Consider the following 17,490-nt stretch of genomic DNA (forward strand, 5'->3'; position numbering starts at 1 on the left):
AAATGCAGAGCTGCAAATTGGTTTGGCGGGCCTTGAGCAGGATACACAAAAGGATAACCGCCAGGTTCAAGTCAAGTCAAGTCACTTTTTATTGTCATTTCGACCGTAACTGCTGGTATGGTGCCCGGTAAAAACGAGACCACGTCACCTCTATCTATCCCCCTCATAATTTTAAATATCTCTATCAAGTCCTCCCTCAACCTTCTACTCTCCAAAGAATAATGACCTAACTTATTCAACCTTTCCCTGTAACTTAGGTGCTGAAACCCAGGTAACATTCTAGTAAATCTTCTCTGTACGCTCTCTATTTTGTTGACATGTTTCCTATAATTCGGTGACCAGAACTGTACAAAATATTCCAAATTCGACCTTACCAATGCCTTGTACAATTTTAACATTACATCCCAATTCCTATACTCAGTGCTGTGATTTATAAGGCCAGCATACCAAAAGCTTTCGTCACCACCCTATCCACATGAGATTCCACCTTCAGGGAACTATGCAACATTATTCCTAGATCACTCAGTTCTACTGTATTCTTCATGCCCTACTATTTACCATGTATGTCCTATTTGGATTATTCCTAACAAAATGTAGCACCTCACACTTATCAGCATTAATCTCAATCTGCCATCGTTCAGCCCCCTATTCTATCTGCCCTAAATCTCTCAGAAAGCTTGGAAAACACACTTCATTGTCCAAAACGTCACCTACATTAGCATCATTTTCATTCTTACAAATCCAATTTACCACCCCATCATCCAGATCATTAATGAATATGAGAAACAACATTGGACCCAATACAGATCCCTCAGGCACACCACCAGTCACCGACCTCTAACCTGACAAACTGTTATCCACCACTACTCTCCGCAATCTCCTATCCAGCCATTGTTGAATCCAGTTTTACTATTTCAATATTAATATCTAACGATCGAACCTTCCTAACTAATCTTCCATGCGGAACTTTGCCAAAGGTCTTACTGAAGTCCATACAGACAACATCCGCTGCTTTACCCTCGTCAACTTCCCTCGTATCTTCTTCAAAAAACTCAATAGGATGTGTCAAACATGACCTTACACGCACAAATCCATGTTGACTGTTCATAATCAGATCCTGTCTATCCAGGTAATTATATATACCACATCTAAGAACACTTTCCATTAATTAACCCACCACTGACGTCAAACTGACAGGTCTATAATTGCTAGGTTTACTCTTAGAAACCTTTTTAAACAATGGAACCACATGAGCAATATGTCAATCCTCCGGCACCATCCCCATTTCTAATGACATTTGAAATATTTCTGTCAGAGCCCCTGCTATTTCTACATCAACTTCCCTCAAGGTCCTAGGGAATATCCTGTTAGGACCCCGAGATTTATCCACTTTTATATTCTTTAAAAGCGCCAGTACTTCCTCCTCTATAATCGTCATTGTTTCCAAAGCTTCCCTACATGTTTCTCTTACCTTACACAATTCAATATCCTTCTCCATAGTGAATACTGAAGAAAATAGATTGTTCTGAATCTCCCCCAACTCTTGCGGTTCCACCCATAGCGGTTCACTCTGATTATCTAAGGGACCAATTTATCCCTCACTATCCTTTTGCTATTAATATAACTGTAGAAACCCTTCGGATTTATTTTCCCCTTACTTGGATAGCAACCTCGTACCTTTTTTAGCTTTCCTAATTTCTTTCTGAAGATTCTTCTTACATTCTTTATATCCCACGAGCACCTCATTTACTCCATGCTGCCTATATTTATTGTAGATATCTCTATTTTTCCTAACCACGTTTCCAATATCCCTTGAAAACCATGTCTCTCTCAAACGTTTAACCGCTCCTTTCAACCTAACAGGATCATAAAGATTCTGTACCCTCAAAATTTCACCTTTAAATGACGGCCATTTCTCTATTACATCCTTCCCATAAAACAAATTGTCCCGTTGTTCGTTTTGTTAATAAAATGTGAGCCGTTAACATACCACTGTAACTCAGGAACCGGTTTCCAAGAAAAATGAAATCTCATTTGACACTGATCTAGACGCCGCAAGATCTGGGCTGAGAGACGTAGATTTCCCGGAACATCTAAAACAAATGCACAACTCATTTGCACGATTTAAGTGAGGATAATAAAGCAGATTCTCATAAGGCTCGGCAATGCACCGCCAGCATTATCCACTTCCATCGTTTACTGCACAACACATGAAGCGTGTAGATATTCAGGAAGAGGATGTGCTGGAGCTTTTGGAAAGCATCAAGCTGGATAAGTTGCCGTGACCAGACGGGATGCAGTCTCGTCTACTCTGGGCGGCGATGGGGAGGAGATTGCTGAGCCTCCGGCGACGATCTTTGCATTATCAATGAGGAGAGGTTCCAGAAGGATTGATGGGTTGAGGGTGTTGTTCCCTTGTTCAAGAAACGGAGCAGAGAATCCTGCTCTTTTTGATTTTTTTTAATGACCTGGATGAGGTCATAATCATTTATAATAATTATCATGATTGTTCTTGTGGGTCTGAATCTGATTCGAATCTTTTGTAGTTTGTTTTTATTTTGGTATTGGTAACGAAGGCGAGGTATGAAGTTAACTCAGTGAAGTTGAATAAGGTCATTGACAAACTCCCGCACGGTAGACTGTTCCGAATGTTTAGACATTCTGAGATTCATGGCAATGAGAGAGTTTGACTCAGAATTGGCTCAGTGATAGGGGGCGATGACTGAGGTGCATTCTCCGACAAGAAGCCTCTAACCAATGGGATGCCACAGGATCAGTTGGGATCTCTGTCATTCCTTCTTTATCTGAATCACACGGATGTGAGTGTAAATGGCTCAATTAGTAAGTTTAGTGACGACACGAAATTAGGAGGTCTTGTTTCGAGTGCATCGGGTTTGATTGATTGATTGGCAGAGAGATTTGATCTGACTGGGAGGCGATCCGAGGAATTACAAATTGGTATCAAAATATACTAACATAAGGTGATGTATTTTGGACATTGGCACGGACGGATAGGAGATTCTTTGCAGAGTTCGGGCGCACATTCAGGCAGGGTGGTGAGGAGGAAGTTTAGCACGCTGGATTTCTAGGAGTCGGGACATTATGGCTCAGTGAGAATACAACTGGAGAATTGTCAGCAAGTGTGGCTACCATGTTATTGAGAAGGCATTGTCAACCTGGAGACAGAGAAGAAGAGATTTTCCAGGATATTGCCGAGAATAAAAGCATCAATTACAGGGAAAGGTTGGCCAAGAGAAGTATTTATTATATTCGAATATAGGCGAATACGGAATGACCCATGAATGCGCAGGATATGGCAGACAGCTGTAATCTCTGGGACGGGTTTGGATTCTAAATCGAGAGGGCACAGATACAAACGAAGAGGGAGGATATTGCAAGGAGAAATAATGGAGGATTTCTTTACACCTGATTCTGGAATGAGCTGCCAGAAGAAGTGGTACAGTTACAACAGCGTAGACACATGTCAACCTGGGGACAGGGAAGAAGAGATTCTCGAGGATATTCCATTCGAACGCAAGCTAATCCGGAGTGACAGATGAATTCTCGGGATACCGTAGACTGTTGTATTCTTTCCGATGGGATTCGGAGTCTAAACCTGCAGGGATCAGAGAGAAGTAAGATATTCCAAGGAGTACTAAGAGGCCATTTATTTGCACCGATGGGTGCATGCCTCTGGGGTGAACTGCCAAAGAAGTTGAAGAATTACAATAGCTAAGAGGCATTTGGGAGGCGACATGGGTGGGAGGGGCATGTAGGGTTATTGCCCAAATAGACGAAACTGGGACAAAAAATGAAGAAGCTGTGGCGTCATCAGGGAGCGGGTGGGCGGCAGAGTCTGTTTACGTGATCAGTATCCCTGACTCAGTCAAGGCCCACAATTCATGAACAACCTGAAGAGGGTTTCACAGTGGAGTACAGAAGGAAGAAATATTGACAGTTTAACTGAGCCAAGGGTCAATTACATAAACACAGGGAGCATGAGGGGAATTCCAGACACACCCGCTCTGCTCTGAACTCGGTCACATTCTTTCATTCCCAGCAAGGAAACAAACTTCAGTGTCAGCATTGGTGCTATGGAGACAATTACACTCGTCATGCCCATCAGCAGGTAACGACCTGTCAGACAATATCTGTGACCGTGCATTGCAAGCCTAACCGAGCTTAACAATCAGCGAGGATCCCTTACTCGATAGGAGACTGCACCACACCAGCTGCTCATAAAGAATAAACAAACACAACATCTCTGTTTTAACGCTGAGAGCACTGACATCTTCCCAGCCTTTTCATCAAAGCACACCTAATACAAGGTTTATTTTTTGTTGCGAGACTGGATTTTCTTGTTAGGTTGACAAACACGTCAAGTTCCATGCTGAGGGATACAAACAGCTCAATTCGTTTGCACAATTTAATCCAGGACATTACAACAGATCCACATTACGCCACAAGGCGATTGCATCAGTGTTAAATCAGAGAAACCCTTTAACCGCTAACGATACCCGCTTCCAATATTCGCACCAGAAAGGCAGGAAATGGGCATTGAAATATAATTCTTCCAGCAGAAGATGCTTGGTCACCTGAACAAACTGTGATGCAGACTGTTCTGCTAAACATGTTCAGAGGAATCGGACATCAGATCTGCGATGACATCACATCCGGGACATATAGGTCCTGATGTGAGAGCTGTCATCCACAGGTTAGATGGCCAAATGTTTTTAATGTGAAAATATTAGTTTTATTATTGCGAAATGCACTGCACGCTGCCATAAAAAAAACAAGTAATTTTACGACCTATGCTGGTGATAGTAAACCTGATTTGGATTCCATAATACCATAGGATCGGAAAGTTTAGGGGCAGATTTCGGCCATGTTGTTTATCGCACCTACGCCGCCATTTAATCATGGCTGATCCGATTTTCCTCTGAGACCGACGCTCCTGCCTTCCCCTGTATCCTTTGCTGACCTGACCAATCACGAATCTAACAAACATATGGGTCAAATATGCATAAAGTCATGGTCTCTACCGCTGCTTGTGGCAAACATTTGCACGGATTCACCATCTATTCCGATAACTTTTCAGCTCACTTCTAAAAGAAAGACTCACTATTTTTAGCTATGTCATCTTGTCCTTGGCTTTCCCACCACAGGAGTTATCCTCTCCGCATCCACTCTATCTATGTCCTCTGGACCTAGACTGCCCCACTATAGGAAGCATCCTCTCCGCATCCACTCTATCTATGTCCTCTGGACTTAGACTCCCCCACTATAGGAAGCATCCTCTCCGCATCCACTCTATCTGTGTCCTCTGGTCCTAGACTCCCCCACTATAGGGAACATCCTGCCGCATCTACTCCATCAGTGTCCTCTGGTCCTAGACTCCCCTACTATAGGAAACACCCTTTCCACATCCTCTCCACATCCACTCTATCTGTGTCCTCTGATCCTGGACTCCCCCACTGTATGAAACAACCTCCCATCCACTCTATTTGTGTCCACTGGTGCTCGACTCCCCCACTACAAGAAACATCCTCTCCACATCCACTCTATAAGTGTCCGCTGATCTTTGACTCTCCCACCAAGGGAAACTTCTTCTCAACATCCACTCTATTAAGGCCTTTCACCATTCGACTGTTTTCAATGATGTCACCCTTCACCCTTCTTTATTCAGGCTCATAATATGACAAGTCTTTCAATCTCGGAATCATTTCCGTGAACGCCCTTTGAACCGTCTCCAAATACAATACATTCTTTCTTATCTGTTCACAATACTAAAATGAGCCCTTACCAATGCTTCATAAATTTTCAATATGATAAGCTGACTTTTATATTCTTGTCCTCTTGTCCTCATGTCGCTTTTCCCTTCCTCAGAACTGTTTCAACTAAATTATCCTTTAGGCAATCCTACACAAGGACTGACAAGTCCCTTTGCACATCATTCTCTTATTGTTGTATTTTCTCCATTTACAATATAATCAGTGTTGTACACTCGGGCTAATATAGTGATAATGGCGGTAAACGTTCAGTCGATGTGGTGCTCACGGTAATCGGAACGTCAGAGCTAACTGTCCTGCTTTTCATTAACCACGGATAGGAAGCATGCCCCCCTCTTGCCGTGCAATCCAAACTAACTGTGTGATTGTGTTCTACCGAGTCCGCGTCATTCGATGTGGTGTTGGGCCTGGATACGGCTTCTGTAAAAATACCACAGATCATGCATCACGTGTAACGTACTGCGCTGAAATGTTGGCTCCAAGGAGATATATTCTGCTTAAAGCAAACTACTACAGATGCACAGATTAGAGATAAAACCACAGAAAGCTGTCAATATTCTGGTCGCCTCACTGTAGGAAGGATGTGGAAGCCATAGAAAGGGTGCGGAGGAGATTTACAATGTTGTTGCCTGGATTAGGGAGCATGCCTAATGAAAGCAGATACAATGAACTCGGCCTTTTCTCCTTGGAGGGACGGAGCATGACTGGTGACCTGATAGAGGTGTACAAGATGATGAGAGGTATTGAGTATGTGGATAGTCAGAGGCATTATCCCAGGGCTGAATTGGTTGCCACAAGAGGAAACAGGTTTAAAGTGCTGGGGAGTAGGTACAGAGGAAATGTCAGGGGTAAGTTTCTTACTCAGAGAGTGGTGAGTGCGTGGAATGAGCTGCCGGCAACGGTGGTGGAGGCGAATACGATAGGGGCTTTAAAGAGACTTTTCGATAGGTACGTGGAGCTTAGAAAAATGGAGGTTATATGTAAGCCTAATAATTTCTAAGGCAGAGCCATGTTCGGTACAACCTTGTGGGCCGAAGGGCCTGTGTTGTGCTGTATGTTTTCAATGTTTCTATTTTTCTATACTGACTTAGACATGTGGACGGCACTGGGGAGGATAGCGTCGTTAAACTTTGAGGTAGATGACTTAGAATTACTCATTTCCAGCTGACTTAAGAAACAGTCCGTTTGCAAAAATAGAGCAAAATACAGCAAAAAAATGATTACTTGATAGCCTTGAAGACGGAACTGAATCCGGCACACACAGGTGCGAGCAGCCTGCAGACAGAAACGGCGACACACAGCCACGCACAACAGTGAGATCTGAACAGTCCGAGAGCAGGTCTGGCAGAGTTCACTGGAGTCCAGGTTCTGCGACCACCGTAAAGATTGTAGTGTATTCTTTCACCACAGGAATAAAATGAAAGTTATAGTCCGAGATCGCATGACCCTGTCTCACTTACCAGTGACACGCAGAGTGACGGTCGCTGAGGTTTGGGAGCCACTAATTGGAACCATATCCACACGGTATTCCCCGCTGTCCGACACGTTCACCGACTTCAGCAGAAGCGACCCGTTGGAGGTGAATAACTCAGCCCGAGATCTGTAGACATTGTCAATGGTCCAGGTTTGGCCGATCCACTGGACGAGTGTTCTCCCATTGAAATTCCAGCTTCCACTGCTGACATTGCCCGACGGCCGCACTGAAAAGAGCGCATCTCTCCCGATGGTGACATTTATCTCGCTGTGCTCAGCGAGAATGGTAAAATGCTGAGACTCACCTGAAAAAGATAAAATCGTGTGAGGGGAAAGCGACAGAAGCGGATGGAATCGAGAACTGTACTTCGCTCAATCAGCACAGATAGCTCAGATCTGTACTTAGATCAGTGAGATCGTCTCTGCTAACCTGACCTTCTATCCTCTAACCACCCGCCGTTCTGTTGATTATCTGACCGCTGACTGTTCGAGAGAGTGACCCTCACCCGCCGTTATGTGGAGACAGAGAACGAGAGCTGCGAAGGCCAGTCCCGACATCCCGAGAGAGCAGCGCCGATCTCTGTTACACTCGGAGACTGAGCCGCACTTCCTGGTTTGCGGGTCAGATATCTGGATTCTGACGTCACAAGCGGCAGCGCTGATTGGATCAGAGAGTCTGTACTTTGCTCAAATCTACATCAAATCCTGTGTGCTGTTCTACAACTATCTGCTGCTGTGTGGAATCCGATAATGGTCTCAAAGAGAGTTTCTCTCACCCACCGACATGAAGAGAAAGAGAGAGAGTAACGTGAACGTCATCTACGCGATCCCGAGAGAGCGGCGCCTGTCTCTGTTACATTCGGAGACGGATCCGCATTTCCTGGTCTCCGTGCCAGATGTTGAGAGTGTGTTAGGTGAGAACTCGGAGCTGTTTGATTGCAGAGCGAGAAACAAGCGAATAAACGGAATTCAAGCGCTGAAGGAACAGAAGGGTATTCGGCCTTCGATACTCTGCTGCCATGCTTTACAGCTGACGTGGCACTTTCCACAAAACTACACTCCTCTGAAGTAGATAGAATGGTTGAGTGTTGTCACGGCACGTCAGCGGCTGGATTCTATTAGGTTAGGGTTCCCGAATTAGTTTTCTGCAAGGGCCAAATTATGTCAAGCATGTCAAGCCAAGGGCCAAAACTTCCGGGTTTTATTTTCCCTGCACCAGTAAGTTGTTTTATGGGCAGATGTTGCTGTTGCTGCTAACACTATTATTATTATTATTATTATTATTATTATTATTATTATTATTATTATTATTATTATTATTATTATTATTATTTTATTATTATTATTATTATTATTATTATTATTATTATTATTATTATTATTATTTTATTATTATTATTATTATTAGTAGTAGTAGTAGTAGTAATAGTAGTAGTAGTAGTAGTGTTAGTGGAAGTAATAGTGTTAGTAATAGTAGTAATAGTAATAGTGGTAGTAGTAGTAGACAAAAAATGCACTCTTGAAAAAAAAGTAAGTTCAAAACCAGCCATTTAATCATGACTCTAGCTGTCACAACTGTGAGCTGCCACAATGAGAACTCATCTGGGACAGCTACATGGATGAGAGGTGTATGGAAGGATATGGGCCGGGTGCAGGTCAGTGGGACATGGCAGAGAAATGGTACGGCAGAGCCAGGAAGGACCAGAAGGCCTGTTTCTGTGCTGTAATGTTCTGTGGTTCTGTGGCACGTATGCATATTTTACACACACACACACACACAGAGTTAGTTTGGAAATCTTCACCACCTCTCTTCCACACAAACATTTTTAGTCGTATTGCCTTTCCCACCGTTTCTGTTCTTTCATTTAAACTATATGTTCTTTTTAATTAAGCTATGTAGCATTTGAAGTATGAGTCGTAGCTATAAATGGAATTATCAGTATTATTGTTGTCGTAATATTATACCACAATAAGATTGACAAGTGCACAACATTAAATTGATTCAGTCACCAGTCAGCGACAGAAGTGACATCGACGGGATGAGGCAACCCTTCTGATGTCGGGCCGGTATTCTGTTGTCGCAATCCTGAGGCTCTGGCCGAGATGTGCATTGGAGAGTCTGTTTCTGTCCTGATTCTTCATGGAGTTCATTGAAGAAAACGATGAATCACTTATGTACGTGGAGCGGAACAGTGTGAATTGAAGCATTTCAATAGCTCTCGTGTTTTTGAATTGAGCTTGGGGAACCACATTGATCCAAAAGTCACCGAGGTGTGGTTTGAGCGAATCAGAAGTTCTCATTTCCAAGACCTCCATCCGAAGAGTTGCCACATCTACGGAAGGCGCCAGCCTTTTGGCATCTGCAGTCCACCGGCTGTCAGCCGAAACGGAGAACGGCGGTCTTGGGAGAGGAAGATGTCACCTTAGAGATTAGGGGAGATTTCAAATCGTTCCCTGAAGTTTTCTGACAGGCTCTTCATGATGTACTTCATCACTGGGTCTTCCCCATTTCGTTCTTCTCGCAATGGTCCCGCAGACGTGGAAAGTGGAACTTTCCCCCGTGAGGGACGTAGAGAGCGCGCAGTAGGTCGTGGGCTCCACAGGGGTAGGTCCAGTGTACGGTGTCGGATGAGGTTAAAGTAACTTAGAGCAGCGCGCGCTTTATTGACATGTTATGACAGGTGTGTTAACGGAAGTGACAATGGGCCGGCGCGGTCCAGACATTTGGTTCTCGCGGTATGGACATGGCCAGCGTTCCGCCTATTGGGGTTATCTGGATTAGGTGATCGAAGAGATTTGGCACTGGTTTGTCATCAAAGACTGGGAAGTGTCTGGAACTGCAAGGTGGGGAGTATTCTGACTCTTTCCATCACCGTCTGGTGTGAAGCCCACAATGACGAGGATCGGGAAAGATTGCTCCCTTCTCATTATTACAGACTGGGATATGCTCTCTTCTGATTATTACCGTCCCAGATATGCTCTTGTCTCATTACCATCATCCGGAATATGCTCCCTTCTCATTATTACAGTCTGGGATATGCTCTCCTCTCATTACTGCCGTCCCAGATATGCTCTTGCCTCATTACCATCATCCGAAATATGTTCCCTCCTCATTATCACAGTCTGGGATATGCTCTCCTCTCATTACCGCCGTCCCAGATATGCTCTTGTCTCATTACCATCATCCGGAATATGCTCCCTCCTCATTATCACAGTCTGGGATATGCTCTCCTCTCATTACCGCCGTCCCAGATATGCTCTTGTCTCATTACCATCATCCGGAATATGCTCCCTCCTCATTATCACAGTCTGGGATATGCTCTCCTCTCCGCATGTTAACGGAGCAGGCGACGTAGTAGAGGGCGGCGGAGAAGTGGGAGATGGACTAGGAAGGCTTTGGCTCGAGAGGCTTCGGTAAGCAGAGGCTGAGGGCGAACTTGATCGGTGAGATAAGGCCGGGAACGCTCCTTTAATAACATTAATTCACTTAGGAGTAGGTAATGAAGGCAGCAGTTCGGACAGCCGGTTGCTCCGATTGCAGTATGTGGGAAGTCAGGGCGAGCACTATTGTCTCTGATGACTACACCTGTAAAATGTGCATCCAGCTGCAGCTTTTGACAAACCGTGTTGGGGAACTGGAGCTGGGGCTGGCTGAACTTCGGATCATTCGGGAGGCAGAGGCAGAAGTAAACAGTAGTTACAGGGAGATAGTCACCCCTATAAGTCAGGAGGCAGGTAGCTGGGTGACTGTCAGGAGACGGAAGGATAATGGAGTGAATGAGCAGAGCACTCTAATTAATCACTGAGGACCTTGAATCATCCGGGATGCTCGATCTCTTCCACAGAACCTCCTATCTGTGCCCCTTAACTATCCAACCCCTATCACTACTGCTCTCCTCTTTTCCTTCCTTCCCTTCTGAGCTGCCAGGGACGCAACCACTGCAACCTGACCTTAATAGGTCGTCCCCACCAACAGTATCCAAAACGGCATCCTTATTATTGATGGGAACGGCCGCAGGTGTGCTCTGCACATTCACTCTGTTTTCCTTCCGTCTCCTGACTGTTGGTGGGAACGACCTATTTGGCTCAGGTTGCAGTGGTTGCGTCCCTGGCAGCGAGACTGGACCCTCAGCTCAGAAGGGAAGGAGGGAAAGGAGGAGAGCAGTAGTGAAAGGGGGTTCGATAGTTAGGGGCACAGTTGGGAGGTTCTGTGGAAGAGATCGAGCATCCCGGAAGGTCTGTTGTCTCTCTGGTGCCAGGGTCAGCGATATCTCGGATCGAGTTCTCAGTATTCTCATGAGGGAGGGTGAGCAGCCGGATGTCGTGGCTGAGGAGAGCAAGAAGTGGGCATGAGAAGGCCATGGCGAGTAGGGAAGAGGAAAACCCCAAGGTATTCTTCAATTATATGAAGATCAAAAGGTCGACAGGAGTGACGATCGGGCCGATTAGAGATAAAGGGCATCAATGATTATTTCCTCAACCAGGTCCTGAATGAATATTTCTCTTCGGTATTCACCAATGAGAGGGAACTTGATGATGGTAAGGACAATATGAGTGAGGTTGATATTCTTTGTCCAACAAGGATCGGTTCTGGGACCTCTAGTTTTCGTGATTTTTATTAAAGACTTGGATATGGGGGTAGAAGGGCGGGTTGGTAAGTTTTCAGACGACACAAAGATTGGTGGTGTCGTAGATAGTGTTGAGGATTGTCGAAAATTGCAGAGAGACATTGATAGGATGCAGAACTGGGCTGAGAACTGGCAGATGCAGTTCAACCCGGAGAAGTGTGAGGTGGTACACTTTGGAAGGACAAACTCCAAGGCAGAGTAAACAGTAAACGGCAGAACATTTGGAAGTGTGGAGGAGCGGAGGGATCTGGGGGTACCTGTCCACAGATCCCTGAAAGTTGCCTCACAGGTAGATAGGGTAGTTTAGAAAGCTTATGGGTGTTACCTTTCATAAGTCGAGGGACAGAGTCGGGGTAATGATGCAGCTCTATAAAACTCTAGTTAGGCCGCCCTTGGAGTATTGTATCCAGTTCTGGTCACCTCCCCATAGGAAGGATGTGGAAGCATTGGAAAGGCTACAGAAGAGATTTACCAGTGTGCGGTCTGGTTTAGAGAGTATGGATAATGATCAGAGATTTGTGGTGCTAGTTATTTGCTCTTTGGAGAGAAGGACGACGAGGAGGAGAGGAGACATGACAGTTTAAGGAAATGTTGGGAAATTCAAGGGGGGTATTAGAGGAATGTTTTTCACTCAGAGAGTGGTTAGTGCGTGGAACGCAATGCCTGATTCAGTGGTGGAGGCAGATACATTGGTGAAGTTTAAGCGACTGTTAAACAGGTGTCTGGAGGAATTTAAGATGTGGGAGTGTTTATATGGGGGGGGGGGGCAAGGTTTAAGGGTCGACCAAACGTTGTGGGCCGAAGTGCCAGCAATGTGCTGCACTATTCTAAGTTCTATGGTCTATGTTCTAAAGAGAAGATACTGAGTGGCTTTGACCGTTGAATTTGAATTGCTGTCAAAAGAGGAGGAAGTGATTTCCACAACTTCCCATTCTGTTTTCTATTATTAGCAGCCAGTGTAGCTTTGGACACTGCTGCATTGCAAACGAATGCAACTGCAACATGCACCTTCCCTTCCTACAGCACCAGCAGGGAATGGCCGATGTGTGCTGTGTCTATAGAATGCAGCACGGTTACTCGCCAGGACTATTCTGCGCGAACATTCGGACCACCATTCACACGTCAACCAAATGACCCATCCCGAACATAATAGACCATAGACAATAGGTGCAGAAGTAGTCACAGTGTGTGCGACCTCTGCTGTGCAGCTCCCCAGTACAGGGTTCAATCGCAGTGTATGTGTGTGTGTGAGTGTGTGTGTGTGTGTGTGTGTGTGTGTGTGTGTGTGTGTGTGTGCGCGCGCGTGTGCGTGTGTGTGTGTGTGTGTGTGTGTGTATGTGTGTGTGTGTGTATGTGTGTGTGTGTGTGTGTGTGTGTGTGTGTGTGTGTGTGTGTGTGTGTGTGTGTGTGTGTTTGATTAATAAAGGACAATGTACCAAAAGCTTCCTATGCTACTCTATCTACCAGTGACGCCACTTTTAGGGAACTTTGTTTCTGTGTTTCTGTATCCCTCTGTTCTACCGCACTGCTCAGGGCCCTCCCATTTACCTTCCATGTTCTACATCGGTGTTTCCTTCCAAAGTGCAATACCTCACACCTGCCTGCAGTAAACTCAATCTGCCATTTCTCAGCCCATTTTTGCAGCTCGTCCAGATCCCTCTGCAAGCGTTTAAAACCTTCCTCACTCTCCACTACAGCTCCAATCTTTGTATCATCAGCAAATTTGCGGATCCAATTTACCACATTATCATGCAGATCATTGATTTGGATAACAAATAACAATGGTCCCAACACTGATCTCTGTGGCAGACCACTAGTCACAGGCCTCCACTCAGAGAAGCAGTCCTCCACTACCACTCTCTGACTTCTCCCATTGAGCCAATGGCTAATGCAATTCACACTATCACCATGTGTACCCAGCGTCTGTATCTTCCTAACTAACTTCTCATGGGGGACCTTGTCAAAGTCCACGTAGACAATATTCACTGCCACCCCTTCATCCACTTTACTTCTAACCACCACGAGAAGCTAATAGATTAGTTAAACAAGACTTACTACTCACGAGCCGTGTTGACTCTCTGTAACAAGTCGCTGTCTATATGAATACGAATAGATCCTGTCTCTTAGTGCTCATTCCAATAGATGATCCACTACTGACTACAAACCTACCGGCCCGACTGCCTCAGCTACCTCATGTCTCCCTTCAGCCCTCCTGACTTCTTTCCCAAGTATTTTTGGACTTTTTTATACTCAAATACCTTATTTGCTCCCTGTTTTCTAAACACGTTATTCGTCTCCCTCTTCTTCTCTATCAGAGTTCCAACATCCCGAGAGAACCAAAGTTCCTTATCCTTATTCACTTTGCCTTTAATCCTGACTGGGACATAAGGACTCTGTACTCTCAAAACTTCTCCTTTCAAGACTCATACTTATGAACGACATCCATGCCAAAGAACAACCTGTCCAAATCCACGTTTTTATATACTTACTCATTTCTTCAAAATTGGCCTTTTTCCAGTTTCCAACCTCAAACCGAGGACCAGGTCTATCGTCATCCATGATCAAGTTGAAACTAATGGTGTTATGATCCCTGGAAACAAAATGCTCCTCCACGCACACTTGCGTCGCCTGTCCTAACTCGTTTCCTAATAGGAGATCTAATATTGTATCCTCTCTCGTCGGTACCTCTATATACTGATCGAAACATGGGAAACAAACCGAGTTGCAGGAAACTTGCTGGGTGATTGGTGTGTGTCCTATGTTTTAGTAATTACTATATCCCTGAAAAACTGATTCAATGCTTGAAAGTCTGTTGAGAGTGGCTACAGTGAGGTGAGTATTAAAACCGTCAGTCCTGATGGATAAACAAACTGTTACTAACATGGACCTGTAAAACATTCAGCATGTATTTCACCATGAACTGGCCTGTGGTGTGTTGGGGAGTGATGGATGGAGAAGGAACTGCTCTATTTTGAGAGTATTTGTGGTACAATTGAACTTCTGAAGAACCTATGAGGAAGTAATGTCCGCAGTTTCGTCTTTCTGACTTACCTATTAATAGCAGAATGTGAGGTGTTAAACTCTGCTACAGAGCTAACGAATGCAATTGCAACATGCACCATCCTTGGCTCTAGCACCAGCAGGTAATGACCTTTGTGTGCAGTTTCTATGGAATGCAGCACGGTTACTAGCCAGGACTATTCTGCGAGAACATTTGGACCTCTATTCACACCACTACCAAATACCTCACCCCCATCCTAACAACCGTTAGTCAATAATGGTCACAATGGGTGCAGCCTTTGCTGTGCAGCTCCCCAGTACAATAGGCATCAGTCGCAGCATCAAGGTGTGTGTGTGTGTGTGTGTGTGTGTGTGTGTGTGTGTGTGTGTGTGTGTGTGTGTGTGTGTGTGTGTGTGTGTGTGTGTATGTGTGTGTGTGTGTGTAATATACATGCGCAATCTACAACTTATACATCACAGAACGTTGCAGCATAGAAATAGGCCTTTTGGCCTCTCCTGGCTCTGCCGTACCATTTTTCTGCCTTGTCCCATTGACCAGCAACCGACCCATATCCCTCCATACACCTCTCATCCGTGTAGCTGTTCAAGTTCTTCTTAAATTTTAAAAGTGAGCCTGCATTTACCACTTCATCTGGCAGCTCATTCCACACTTTCACCACTCTCTGTATGATGAAGCCCCACCCCCCCATGTTCTTTTCAATCTTTTCCCCCTTCACCCTTAACCCATCTCCTCTTGTATTTTTTTTTCTTCTCTAACCTCAGTGGAGAAGCCTGATTTCATTAATTCTCTGTTGCCAAAATTATTTTATAAACCTCTATCAAGTCTCCCCACATTCTTCCCCTCTCCAGGGAATAAAGTCCGAACCTATTCAACCTTCATTTCTGTACTGTCGATTGTATCTTCCTAACTAACCCCCGATGCGGGACCCTGTCAAAGGTCTTACTGAAGTCCACACTGGCAACATACACCGCCTTTCCTGCATTTGCACATGCACATCCAGCAACATATTTTCTCCCTGCTTCCTCTACATGTTATACATCTCTCTCTTCCTCTTTACCAGAGTTCCACTACAGCGAGAGAACCAATGTTCCTTATCCTTAATCACTCTGCTTTTAATCCTGACAGAAACATTCAAATTCTGTACTCTCAAAATTTCCCCTTTCAAGGCCTCCTACTTACCAACGACATCCTTGCCAAAGACCAACCTGTCCAAATCCACCTTTTTTTATATCCTTCCTCATTTCTTCATAATTGGCCCTTTTTCCCAGTTTTAGAACTTCAACCCAAGGATCATGTCTTATCTTCACCCATGATCCAGTTGAAACTAATGCCTGGAAACAAAATGTTCGTCCACACACACTTGCCTCGCCTGTCCTAACTTGTTTCCTAATAGGAGATCTAATATTGTATCCTCTCTCGTCGGTACCTCTATATACTGATCGAAACATGGGAAACAAACCGAGTTGCAGGAAACTTGCTGGGTGATTGGTGTGTGTCCTATGTTTTAGTAATTACTATATCCCTGAGAAACTGATTCAATGCTTGAAAGTCTGTTGAGAGTGGCTACAGTGAGGTGAGTATTAAAACCGTCAGTCCTGATGGATAAACAAACTGTTACTAACATGGACCTGTAAAACAGTCAGCATGTATTTCACCATGAACTGGCCTGTGGTGCGGTGGGGGAGTGATGGATGGAGAAGGAACTGCTCTATTTTGAGAGTATTCGTGGTACAATTGAACTTCTGAAGAACCTATGAGGAAGTAATGACCGCAGTTTCGTCTTTCTGACTTACCTATTATTAGCAGAATGTGAGGTGTTAAACTCTGCTACAGAGCAAATGAATGCAATTGCAACATGGACCATCCTTGGCTCTAGCACCAGCAGGTAATGACCGATGTGTGCAGTTTCTATATAATACAGCACGGTTACTCTCCAGGACTATTCTGCGAGAACATTCGAACCTCTATTCACACCACTACCAAATACCTCACCCCCAACCTAACAACCGTTCTCGCCCGGAGGGTGCCGATCAGCAAAGAAAATGAGGAACTAAGTTAGACAGGAATGGTCTGCAAGAATGGTGACAATGGGTGCAGCCTCTGCTGTGCAGCTCCCCAGTACAATAGGCATCAGTCGCAGCATCAAGGGATGTGTGTGTGTGTGTGTGTGTGTGTGTGTGTGTGTGTGTGTGTGTGTGTGTGTGTGTGTGTGTGTGTGTGTGTGTGTGTGTGTGTGTGTGTGTGTGTGTTTGTGTGTGTGTGTGTGTGTGTGGGGAATACACCTCTCATCCATGTAGCTGTTCAAGTTCTTCTTAAATGTTAAAAGTGAGCCTCCATTTACCACTTCATCTGGCAGCTCATTCCACACTTTCAGCACTCTCTGTATGATGAAGCCCCCCCCCCCATGTTCATTTCAATATTTTCCCCCTTCACCCTTAACCCATGTACTCTTGTATTTTTTTCTCCTCTAACCTCAGTGGAGAAAGCCTGATTTAATTAATTCTCTGTTGCCAAAATTATTTTATATGCCTCTATCAAGTCTCCCCACATTCTTCCCCTCTCCAAGGAATAAAGTCCT

Source organism: Hypanus sabinus, unplaced genomic scaffold (assembly GCF_030144855.1).
Source record: "Hypanus sabinus isolate sHypSab1 unplaced genomic scaffold, sHypSab1.hap1 scaffold_1063, whole genome shotgun sequence".
In the NCBI taxonomy this organism is placed as follows: Eukaryota; Metazoa; Chordata; class Chondrichthyes; order Myliobatiformes; family Dasyatidae; genus Hypanus; species Hypanus sabinus.